Below are 13,033 nucleotides of genomic sequence, written 5' to 3'. Positions count from 1 at the left end.
GTATCAGTCACTCTGGACCCTTTCCCTAACCTCCAGCATAGCTACCTCTCCCCCCCAGTTTAGCATCAGCCGCGAACTTGCTGATGGTGCAATCCATCCCATCCAGATCATTAAATAAATATGTTGAACAATACCAGCCCAGGACAGACCCCCGGAGCAGTCCACTTGATACCAGCTGCCAACTAGATATCGAGCTGTCGATCATTATCCATTGAGACCGATGATCTAGCCTGCTTTCTATCCATCTTATAGTTCATTCATCCAATCCATACTTTTTTAACTTGCTGGCAAGAATACTGTGGGAGACCGTATCAAAAGCTCTGCTAAAATCAAGGTATATCATGTCCACCACTTTTCCCATATCCACAGAGCCAGTTATCTCATCATAGAAGGCAATCAGGTTGGTCATGATTTGCCCTTGGTGAGTCCATGTTGACTGTTCCTGATCACCTTCCTCTCCTCCAAGTGCTTCAAAATGGATTCCTTGAGGACCTGCTCCATGATTTCTCTACGGACTGACTTGTTTTAAGGAGCTGGTAACAAAGGACACAACTTTCAGATCCAAGATTTTGTTTTAGAGAACTTGTTTTAGAGAAAGCACAAGAGAGTGAAATTTCAATCTGATCTGAATCACTTTCAGATCCACCCCCTCTGCTCCCAAAACTCAGGGTGTTTTGGTTCAGGTTTCTCTCTAATCATTTAGAACCTTCAAAAATACAAAAGATTGGAACATCCAGTACATGATGATAACGAGACTAGATATTAGGAATACACTTTGAGGTATAGTTGAAAAGATGCTCCTGGTTGTCTAGGAAGCAGTTCCATAACTGTGTATCACCCCCTCCCATCTAATTACAAGTGAGGGAGAAGAGACGATTTACTGAATCTCAATTAGAACGGAAGCAGCATACATAATGAATCATAACAAAATCCAAATGCTACTGAAATCCGAGAGGAAAATGACAATTTTTCAAGAGATGATTTTTGTTGCTTTTATGTTCACCACAATTTATTTAGTTAGTTCAAAGTGTAAAGCAACTGTTCAGTGTGTCATATGGACTTTTCCTTCCCAATAGGGAAGTCCTCTCAGATGCTCACATAACCCCATGAGTCACATATTTTCCCCATTTATTCGGCCCTTGTTGTGGCAAAGCTCTTTCTGGGTGAGGGTCAGAGGTTCCAGCTGTAGATGTAATATAACTGTTTTTAAAGGGCTGTATGATGTATAGAGGGTCCAGGCAATATAGATGGAGGGTGAGAGCAGGAGACATCAGAAGTCAAAGAAGAGAAGAATAAAAAAAGAAATTAAAAAAAAAAGGATCAAAGGAAATATCCCGCTCCTCAGTGTGCCTTCTTTCCTCTTCTCTGAGCTGAGGAAACTATCAGCAGTGAACAATTTATCATGCTTAGTGCTTATTAAATTTGTAAAGTGTAAAAAGATCGCTAATTTGACAAATGCATTTGCTGTTGTTCACATTAATGCCATTAATATTTCAGGTGCAAACATACCTCAGCCCATGTCTCACTTGCAAACTGTTCACTGCAAGTATTCCTCCGCTTGTTGAAATCATGATTTGCGATTGGTGTTATTTTTTCGCGGATTGGCTATAAGAGAAATAGTTCGCAAAATACTTTGGAATAAAAGTTGTTATACGTTCTGTGAAAATGGTAATGACTTACACAGTCACAATCTGCTTATACTGAGCAAGGAACTTTATCTGAGTACATATTATGATGTTCTATAGCTTCATCTGTCAACAGCAGCTGATAACCTTCCCCCTTGCGAAAATTTACCCAGAACCAGAGGTGAAAGTAAGCCAGTATGGCCTGTACACAGCTGATCCTACTGACAGGGCTGCTGATGGGGAGGGGGAGCGGGGGCGGGCAGGGAAATGGCAGCTGCCCCAGGGCCCGGCGATTTAAAAGGGTCAGGGGCTCCTGGCAGCGGCTGGAGCCCCTGGCCCTTTAAATCACCGCTGGAACCCCGGAGCTCCTGGCCACCGATGCTACCCTGGGCTCTGGTGACAATTTAAAGGGCCCGGAGCTCCCAGCCGCCGCTGCCACTGCCACGCCCCAGGCACTTTAAATCACCACCGGAGCCCCGGGTGGTGCAGGCTGGGCAGTGCTGGGGGGGGCCTGGCCCCAACCCTGCCCCTTCCAGGGCCTCAGAGCTGCCCCCCCTTGCCCAGGACCTGGGCCACCCTGCATACTCGTAAGTCCCTTAAGTTACTTTCATTCCTGCACAGCACAATATTAAAGTGCTCACTGAACGAGCAGCGGCTTCCAGCTCCCCTCCCCTGCCATGGGCAGGGTTCACATTGATGTAGCGAATAAAAACCAACTCTCCTGCCAGTGATTTAAAGGCAGGAAGTGGGTGTGACAGAACGTGATGGTATGAGCAGTTAGTCCCTGTTCTACTCCCTTGGGGTGAGAGTGGGGGCGGGGGAGGAGAAGATACCTTCTCCCTCCAGCCCCTCATCCTTCAGTTTTATCAGAAAGAAAACATATGGGCTGGGGAGAAAAAATGGGAGTGTTTGGATGGGGAGGCGAGTGGATTTGGGTAGAAGAAGTGAAGACACTTCCGTGGCAGAACTGAAGGAGGTAAGGAAGGAATCGGAGATTTCCTTTCTTCTCCTTTGCCGCTTCACAGTACAATCAATTCTGCGCCCCACAATTGATTCTGCTTCTCCACCCCCACAGGCACACCCCTACCTTCCTGCAGGTTCCTGAGCTGAGGCTGCAATCTCTTCCCCAGCTGCCTCCGGCTACTGTGCCTCCTCACTACTCTCTCAGGCCTGGGCAGGGGGCGTGCGGGAGGAGATAGTAAAAGAAGAGCTTCCTCCCAGCCTCAAGCCTGCTGGAGCCTCCCTCCCACCAGGCCTTAGGGGACCATGGGCAGGAGGAGCCAGTGAAGGAGCTGTGGAGGAAATGGGGAGTACCTGCTCACATGATGGCTGTGAACTCTAAGGGCTCCGTTCACACTGGGGCAAGACTAAGGAGGGGAAGAGCTCGGCTTTCTACACTTCGCTGTCCTTCACGTATGCAGTGGCTCTGATTGGCTGCCCATCCCCAGGAGGAAGGGAAATGGAAGAGGCGGACAATCAGAATGGGAAATGCAAACAGTTTGACAGTAGTTTTCCCTGTGGACCTCTAAGAGGATCTGAAAGAGAATAGTATATGGAGAAACCCCTTAGAGATGGTAGGTCTGAAAGTGGTAGTCTCTCTCTGCTCCACTGCCTAGCCTCTAGGTAAACTTTTCTAAAGGCTCCTAAGTCACTTAGGAGCTTTTTGAAAAAAAATCCTTTATTTAGAGCTTTCCCCAAGCTCCCTCCTATCTGGCTGGCTGCTACAGCTCTGAAGAGATCATGCACACATCCTCACATGATATAGATTTAAAATGTTACCCAGGGAAACTCATGGGCTTGTACTGGACTGGCTTTAAAAACAGACAAAATTCCATTAAGCTCAGGCAAGTGAAGGCTTTGCAGGGTAGGCAGCACTTTACTTACCCCATTTTGAGTCAGATCATAGAAGCATAGAAGATGAGGGTTGGAAGAGACCTCAGGAGGCCATCTAGTCCAACCCCTTGCTCATAGCAGGAGCAACACCAACTAAATCATCCCAGCCAGGGCTTTGTCAAGCTGGGCCTTAAAAACCTCTAAGGATGGAGATTCCACCACCTCTGTAGGTAACCCATTCCAGTGCTTCACCACCCTCCTAGTGAAATAGTGTTTCCTAATATCGAACCTAGAGCTCCCCCACAGCAACTTGAGACCATTACTCCTTATTCTGTCATCTGCCACCACTGAGAACAGCTGAACTCCATCCTCTTTGGAACCCCCCATTCAGGTAGCTGAAGCCTGCTATCAAATCCCCTTCTCTTCTGCAGACTAAACAAGCCCAATTCCCTCAGCCTCTCTTTGTAAGTCATGTGCCCCAGCCCCCTAATAATTTTTGTTGGCCTCCGCTGGACTCTCTCCAATTTGTCCACATCCTTTCTATAGTGGGAGGCCCAAAACTGGATGCAGTACTCCAGATGTGGCCTCACCAGTGTCGAATAGAGGGGAATAATCACTTCTCTCAATCTGCTGGCAATGCTCCTACTAATGCAGCTCAATATGCCATTAGCCTTCTTGGCAACAAGGGCACACTGTTGACTCATATCCAGCTTCTCATTCACTGTAATCCGCAGGTCCTTTTCTGCAGAACTGCTGCTTAGCCAGTCGGTCCCATGTACTGGAGCAGTGCATGGGATTCTTCCATCCTAAGTGCAGGACTCTGCACTTGTCCTTGTTGAACCTCATCAGATTTCTTTTATCCCAATCCTCCAATTTGTATAGGTCACTCTGGACCCTATCCCTACCCTCCAGCATGTCTACCTCTTCCCCCCCGTTTAGCATCAGCCGCGAACTTGCTGAGGGTGCAATCCATCCCATCATCCAGATCATTAATGAATATGTTGAAGAATACCAGCCCAGAACAGACCCCCAGGGCACTCTGCTTGATACCGTCTGCTAACTAGACGTCAAGCCGTTGATCACTACCCGTTGAGCCCGACAATCTAGCCAGCTTTTTATCCACCTTATAGTCCATTCATCCAATCTATACTTTTCAACTTGCAGGCAAGGATGCTGTGGGAGACCATATCAAAAGCTTTGCTAAAGTCAAGAAATATCACGTCCACTGCTTTCCCCATATCCACAGAGCCAGTTATCTCATCATAGAAGACAATCACGTTGGTCAGCCGTGACTTGCCCTTGGTGAATCCATGTTGACTGTTCCTGATCACCTTCCTCTCCTCCAAATACTTCAAAATGGATTCCTTGAGAACCTGCTCCATGATTTTTCCAGGGACTGAGGTGAAGCTGACCAGTTTGTAGTTCCCCAGGTTCTCCTTCCCTTTTTTATGTACTGTGTACATAAAAAATGTACTTTTTAATATACCGTTGTGCTGCTGTTAGCTGGCTCTGATCATACATTTGTGTGTCAGTTTTGCCTACTAGCTTTTAAATGTCACCAGCCTCCGCTGGGATTAGGTGGGTGTATCCCACATGACCAATTTTCTGAGATTGCAGGAGTGGGCACTGATGGCTCTTGAGAGGCCTTCTGTTGCTCTTAAGAAAATAATATATTACTCAGCACATACATACGTATATCACTTTGTGAATATTAATTTGTCCTCACAATGAGCTTGTGAGGTAAATGTTTCTTTCCATTGTACAGATAACAGGGGGAAGAGAGGCTCAGTGACTTAGCCAAGACCACATACTTAGGCCACAGCGCCAGAGCAAGACTTAAAACTCAGCAGTCTCTGGTTCCCAGTTTAGCGCTCAGAGCAAGCTCTCTCCCCACCTCCAGTTCACTGCATGGGCTTTTTGCGGTTATGTCATCCGCTAGATTTAAGTGCACTAATGCTAATGGAAGTCATCTACAAGAAATCAGCAAGAACAAATGTCTCAGAATATTCTATTCTAGAATAACCATTCCAAAGAAGAACTGAAACCAAATTGAATGCATCCGATGAAGTGGGCTGAAGCTCACGAAAGCTTATGCTCAAATATATTTGTTAGTCTGTAAGGTGCCATAAGTACTCCTTTTCTTTTTGTGAAACCAAACTAGTTTGTTTTGTATATTAATGGCAAACAGCATTACTGCCCATACACACACATGCGTGCACACACACGAAAAGAGAATGGATAGCAAGCTGAAGCTTGATGAGATGTAGGATAGACTGTTTTCAAATTTATATCTGGAAGCAGGCTGAGATCATGCAATGTGCCAATTTGCAACCACACAGAACATATTATAAATCCCTTCAGACACTTCTTCCAGGAAGTCTATTAGCCTTAGTGTCCCCTTAAATAAGTGTCACAGAGATAGGGGATAGATAATATTAATTCTATACAAAGCCACGCAAAAACTGTGGAATGCTACTCACTCACTATAGATAGATGCAAACTTCACTGCTCACTCACTCCATTTTCTGTTGCCTTGCATCCAGTTCCCTACCCTTTATCTGAATGCTGTCTCTTTGAATTATAATTTGTGGGGGGCAGGAACCTTGTCTTCTTATTAACTGTAGGATGCCCAGACACACGTGATATTATAGACAACTCAATAATAAGTAAAAATAAATAAATAATCCCTCAAAATCTGAATGTACAACTATGTGGCAACTGACTCCTGACCACAGTGACATCATGGGTGCTGTATGGTTGGAGCCGGTGTTCCAAGGGAAGCACCCAATTGGCAGTTTTATCACTTTTTGTTTAAATACATCTTCCAGAATCAAAGTAGTCCATTTTGTTCCATCTCATGTGAACACAGGGAGCTCTGAACATCCAATGAAGATAAACCTAAGCTTGTTCCTGGCTGCAAGTTTATTTGATGTGTGAATTTACATCACTGAATGTAAATGTGTGTGTAAATGTGTGAATGTAAATGTCCTTCCAGGACACTGAATACCCCTGGTGAAATGCTGACCCCCTGAAAGACAATGGTGAAACTTCCATGGGGCCAGGATTTCACCCCAGATTTTCATTGACATTGTGCCAGGTATGTACCAGGTACACTATCCCTTTTGCTGAGAAGAGCACATATCAGACCATCAATTGTTTTCATTAAGTTTTGTTAATTAAGGGCAGATCAGGGGTGCAGGGGGACACTCAGCACCTCAGAGGACTGGGCCCTACAGATGTGGTAAATCATTCTGGAGAAGTGCGAATATTGAACACTGGGAGTGGGTTGCTGACTCAGCAGATAAAGGTTGCTTACCTTTACCTTGTTGCTGATTTCAATTTCTTATTTTGTTTAAATGCTTCACGCATTGGGCAATGACATTTCTCATAATCGCCTCCCTTTTGCCTCTCAATAATAATTCCATAATTTTTATTTTGAATTTCTGTAATTTAACCACACTTCTGTACTTTTCAATTATCACAGTATTTTATGCTGCAATGGGAGCACATCTAGTTTCATAGACTTTCCCTGAGCATGTGGGAAAATCTTAATGGTAGAGGATGAGGCTGTCTGAGGGAAGGTAAGTCAGTCACAACCCTAGTTTGGATGGATTGGCTATGTCTTCCTCTATGTTTGTGTATTATGTTACACACTGAGGTGCAATCCTGATTGGGCTCCTGGATGCATACGCAATAGAAATAATAAACAATAATAGTTGGGGATGTATCTTTCTGGATACTGATCTAATAAAAAAAAAATCTACACAGCACCAAGATCTTCAAACAGAATTACATAGAAATAAATGAAAAGAAAACCATAGAAAGCGCTAAGTTCACCCTGAAATATTATGGTTGATGGGCCAGACTCTCTGCTGCTGTAAATCAGCAGTGCATTGATTCACACCAGCTCAGGATCTAAGCCAGTATTTCTTTCTACAACAGTAACTGCTTCAGACTATATGAAAACAATTTGGCCTGTCATAAAATAGCAATAATTACTACTTTGGCATCCAACACTGCAAAAGTGCCCAGCACATTGAAGATGTCAGACTCTCTTCTGGTGCCCTCACATTTGCATTAGAAGTACATTAGTACGCCAAGACTGTTACAGGTACGTAACTGAGATCACCTAGATGCAAGTCCAGACAAAAGCAGACTTATTGTTCAAAGCTGGCTGAGGAAGAGTCACAATTCGGTGGGGAAGTGTATAAAATGGCAAAGTGCCACAGACACAAAAACTAACTGTTTCCACAATTAAAACAGAACACAAGGAAATTCAGGAGAAGTTTGCTTTGTATTCCAACTACTCTCCATGCCCCTCTCTTTCCTTTCCTCACTTCATTCGTTACTCCCTAACCTCCTTAACTCTGTCCCCTTCACACCTGTGTATTGTCAGTATGGAGCATTATGGGACAGCTCCTGAAAGCCAGTAACTTTTGGTACAAGCATCGCAGTGTCTACATGGACACTGCGTCAAACTAATTACATCGACTGTGACTTTTTACCACTTGGGGAGGTGGTGTTACTAAATCGGTGTAGAGCAAAACACACATTGGTGGGAGCCAAATTTAAGTGAAGACACTTCCACAGGTAGGTCGACGCACAGCAGCGTACGTCAACCTGTGTAGTGCAGACCAGGCCTTAGACTGTAAGCTCTTCAGTGTAGAGACCATCTTTTATTCTATGTTTAACTAACACAATGGGATGGAGGGTTGGGGCCCCTAGGGTACTGCAACAGAAATGCACCATTCATAATAAGTAACAGTACAAAATACCTTGAGAGGCCAACCACCGCCCATCCAAAAAAACAACCCCCGCCCAGTCTTCATGAAACACTGACGACACTGATTTAAGAGAAAAATTATTTGTATGTTATAGGAAATGAACGTAAATATATTAGCAGAGTTCTGTTAAACGACAAAGAATTATTTTCTCTGTAAACAAGATAAAATTCAGGGATCAATTATGCTTCATGTCTGATTTTCATGCAGTCTCCTTTTGTAGATGAAATGCCAGAATGCAAACTGGATAAACAAATACCAGTCTTATTAAAGAGGACATATTTAGTACCCATTATCTGGAGAATACTGGAGGAAGGGAGGTTGAGAAAGAAGAACAAGAATCTATTCTAAGTGATAACTACTGAGCACAAATTGAAAAGGGCCAGAGATTAATCACACTTTAAGAAATAAAATACAGTCAATCATAGAGGCTGAATTTTAAATGCCAGTTGCTCTTGTTTGGACAGTGACAATAAGGCCTATTATACTGATAGATGTGGCTCATGACTAAGTTTTTTGGGGGGAATCCTAATAATAAACCACTTGGTAAGTGTTCATACATGATAGCTAGAGAAACTTAAACAATAATTAGGAGGAGGAAGATGGAAGACAAAGCCATAGGAACGGAAATGAGTTAACCAGACCCTGTCTTTTTTGAGAGATTGGAGGAACAACATACTGGATAAAGGGCTCAGCCTGCAAAGGGCTGAACTGCCTCAACTCCCACTGTAGGAACTGACAGAGCTCAACAACTCCAAGAGTTGCTGTGCATGTTGCATTGTAGAGGCCAAAATGAAGATTGAATTGAAAACAACTCCCTTATACAGTTTCTTTTTCACAGTATTCAGGTCTTTCTGGATGCACCATCAGAGAGGTTGAGTAGCGTTTCTTTGCAGAAGCTGAAATGGGGATGAAATCAATGGCACTATTAGACACCCCACTTCCAAAAATAACTCCTGTTCAAAAAGGCTACGGGTCGGTATAAATGCCGAGCTCCCTAGGATGAGCTCTGAGGATCAGTTCAAAATCAATGAACAATTTCCCATGAAGTTTCACATGACAGTTTTTGCTGTTTCTGGTGATCTCACAGTCTTCAAATTTCTCTAGTCTACAACGTTCAAGGAAATGGTGATTTGTCCATTGAAAGTATGTGCAAAAGTTCAAATTTCAAATTCTGAAGGGGTTTTTATAATTATTTATTTAGGAACTTTTAACAGGTATACAAACCACTGGCTTATAAACATCAATCATTAGAACACTGAACTTATCATTCTGGTTAAAGAAACATCAAGTGTAACAATCATTAAATCTCCCCTTTCACCACCATTTATCCCCATTCAACCGACCTATATTTTTTTGTAACCTGACTGGTATGAGGTAACACTGAAACAGTATCTTGAAGATATTTTCTTTTATTGTGCTACATACCAAAGTTGCTGGTCCTCTTTTATAGATCACAGCCCATTCAGCTTGGGTAACTTGTCTAACCAGATCCTTCTCTCACCATGTCATATACAGACATTTTTTGTTAGGAAAGTTCTCTGCAAAAATTGATATCAATTAGTTATAATGTTTTTGTTTGTTTCCTTATTGACCAGGATTCATTGCTCCTATTGAAGTTAGCTTTCATTATAGAACTTTCCTAGATAGTTGAGAAACATGACAACTAACTTAAAGATACAGCTGCCACGGGGCTTGTCTTCACTACTGGGGTAAATCAACCTAAGTTACGGTACTCCAGCTGTGTGAATAATGTAGCTGGAGTTGACGTAGCTTCGGTCGATGTACCCTGGTGTCTTCACTGCACTGCGTTGATGGGAGATGCTCTCTGGTCAACTTACCTTACTCTTCTCAGTGAGATGGAGTATCGGGGTTGACCAGGAGAGCTCTCTGCTATCGATTTAGTGAGCTTTCACTAGACCCAATAAATGGACATCCACTGCATCAATTTCAGTCTCATTGATCTCCCTGGTAGTGAAGATAAGCCCTTAAAGATACAGCTGCCATGGGACAGTGTCCCAGTTAAAGTTATTTAGAAATCAAAAGTAAGTTAGAAAAGTTTTCTGGTGAGCAGCTGGCCAGCTGTATATATTCCATGGCACTCCCAATCAAACTATAAGTTTTAAAGCCACCTGTCTCTTAGAATGAACCTTCTCCTCCTCCCCATAGAAGGGATAGAAAAGGTTCACTTTTATGGGACAGTTTCATCAACTTTTAGGCAACGTGTAAGCTTGAATTTCATGCAAATTAGACAAATTCATGTACCATACTTTTCAATTTAAGTTGCACAAACTACATGGAGCGAATTAAGTGCCCAGTTGATGAAAACAGATTGTTTTATTCCTATTTCAGTAGCGCCTATAGGCTCCAGCCATGATCAAAGCCATACAAACATGTAGTAAGAGATGGTCCCTGCTCTGAAGAGTTTAGCGTCTAGGGCCCTGAAACAGGATGATCTGGCCCTTTTAGAAGGTTGTATCAGGTGTAACCTACCTCCCCAGGGAAGGCAGTAAGTCCAGGGATCACATGATGGGAACATATGATTCAAAACCAGGCCTGTTTGCAGACCTAGAGTGCAAGCCTGCAGGAAGCAGGAGCCAGCTACGAGGCTAGAATGTTGGGACTGAGCCTGCTGGAGGAAAACCTCAGCAAGGGCAGGATGAAGAACCCAAGGCTGTGAGCCAGCTAGGATGGCTGGAAGATGGTTGTTTTGAACTTTACACTCCCAAAAGCAAAGACTAACTGAGACTACATTCAGAGGGGGAAGTGAGATTAACTAGGGAAGAAGGCATGGGCGACACAAGCCTCCAGCCCTGCCCCTTCCGCCTGAGGCCCCATCCCTTCTGCAGCCCCTGCCGGAGGCCAGAGCCCCCTCTTCCCGCAACCAGCTAGCTTCCCCAGCCCTGGGGCACCAGGAGAGAGGGGATCATGGCCGTAGCTCCCCCCCAGACTCAGATTACCAAGAGCGTGGGCAGCATGGCCACAGCCCTCCCAGGCCCGGAGCAAAGGGAGAGCAGGTAGCATGGCCCCAGCCTCCCCCGCCCTGGGAAGGCGGGTGGCGTGGCGTCCAGAGCCAAGGTTACTCCACAGGAAGACTGGAGCCCCACCGAGTGGGAAGCAGGGGGCAGGTAGGCTGGGGGATGGGTAGGCGGGGTCACGCCTGGCTGTTTGTGGAGGTACAGCCTCCCCCAGCCTATGATACTCACCACCCATGGAAGAAGGGGAAACAGGCAGTGATAGGGCCTGCTGCCGGACCAGGTAAAAGTCTTCAGTGCGGGGAAAGGGGTCGGATCCTAGGACATTCTGCTGTCACACAGGGGTGGTCCATGAAGGGACATGGACATTGCAAAATTGAGCCTGATGGTGCCTAACTTTTAAGGATCTAGAAAACCATAGGAACAACACTGCAATCCACAAAGCTGAGTTAGATACCTTGACTCCCTATACAATGACTAGGGAGAGAGAGAGGAGCCCTAGAATGTGATCCTAATAGCCAGCATACTAGGCAAGGAGATGCCTAAGCTAGTCAATTGGTGATGCCAACCAGAGGAGTGTGTGCTAAGCCATACTCCTCTTATAGAGTCAGGCACCTAAGTCTGGGCTGCAGGGAGGGGCCTATCTTTGCTTACGGATCCACAAATGGGAACCAGCCAGCCACTTGGAGTCAGGTGGCTAAGGCATTCTTTGCATGGATGAGTTAGACGCCTGCCTGACTTTACGCTGTGTTTTGGCCAAAGGAGGAGGAGCAGCTGCTGCCACTGCCCACATTATAAGTGGCACCCGAGTGGGTAGAGCACTTCCCTGGAATGTGGGAGACTGAGGTTCAATTCTGCCATCAAGCAGAGTGGGGAGTTAAGATTTGAAGAGGGCGTGACACTGTCTCAGGACGTCCAAGACTGAGAGTCACGTTGTTATGCCCTGCATGTCAGCAAGTGGGAATCTTTCTTGTGACAGCTGGGTGTTAGCACCAGCCAGCCCTTGGGCCACACAAGCACTCTCCTCTGGGCTCTGCCAGCCTGTACTTTGCCTTGCAGGTAAACACTTGGTTTATGCCAGTCCCCAAACTGCTCAGAAGCGTCTCCCTGTAGTGTCCAGCCGATCACTGGTCACTCACAGTAGTTACTAAGTTTGCTTCTCCCCAGGAAATAGCATACACACACCAACATGTCTGATTCAACTGAGTATCTGCACCAGTGTAACGATGCAGCACTGGAACCTATTTACAGTGAAAACAAATATAAGTTTAACAACAAAGTTAAAGACTTAAGAGATAGTGAGCAAGGCACTGTAAGAACAGGTTACAAATTAAACAGAACTGTAACACGGTTCTACGAGACTAAGAATTACCTTTAACAGGCTATCCTTGTCTAAAGCAATTTCTCACCCTAAGCCCTCTCTTGCAGCTTTTCAACCGAGTTTGGTTCAGATCTAATTTTCATGGATAAAACTACTGCCTAGTTACCCCTGCACGTGCAGAATAAACGAAGGGTCTTTGTGCCTTTCCTCCGATATTTTGCAGTCCAGTGTTTTTGTCCCTGGAGTCAGGATGACTCCCTGTGGTTTCCTGCCTGGGGTTCTGACTCCAAGGTGTCTTCCCATACTCCTGTTTGTTTCACATCCCCCGGTCGACCTGCTACTTTCACAGTAACATGGGGCTTACTTCGTGTTGGATTTACAATGCTTAATTTATGTCTGAACCAAGGCAGGCAATTCCACATCCCTCTATCTGGCAAAATCAGCCTGCCTGGGACACAGATTCTAAAACACATTTTCAATACATGCATACAACTTCTT

The sequence above is a fragment of the Chelonia mydas genome, chromosome 4, assembly GCF_015237465.2.
Source record: "Chelonia mydas isolate rCheMyd1 chromosome 4, rCheMyd1.pri.v2, whole genome shotgun sequence".
In the NCBI taxonomy this organism is placed as follows: domain Eukaryota; kingdom Metazoa; phylum Chordata; order Testudines; family Cheloniidae; genus Chelonia; species Chelonia mydas.
The sequence above is the reverse complement of the archived record's forward strand: the minus strand, read 5'-3'. Positions refer to the sequence as shown.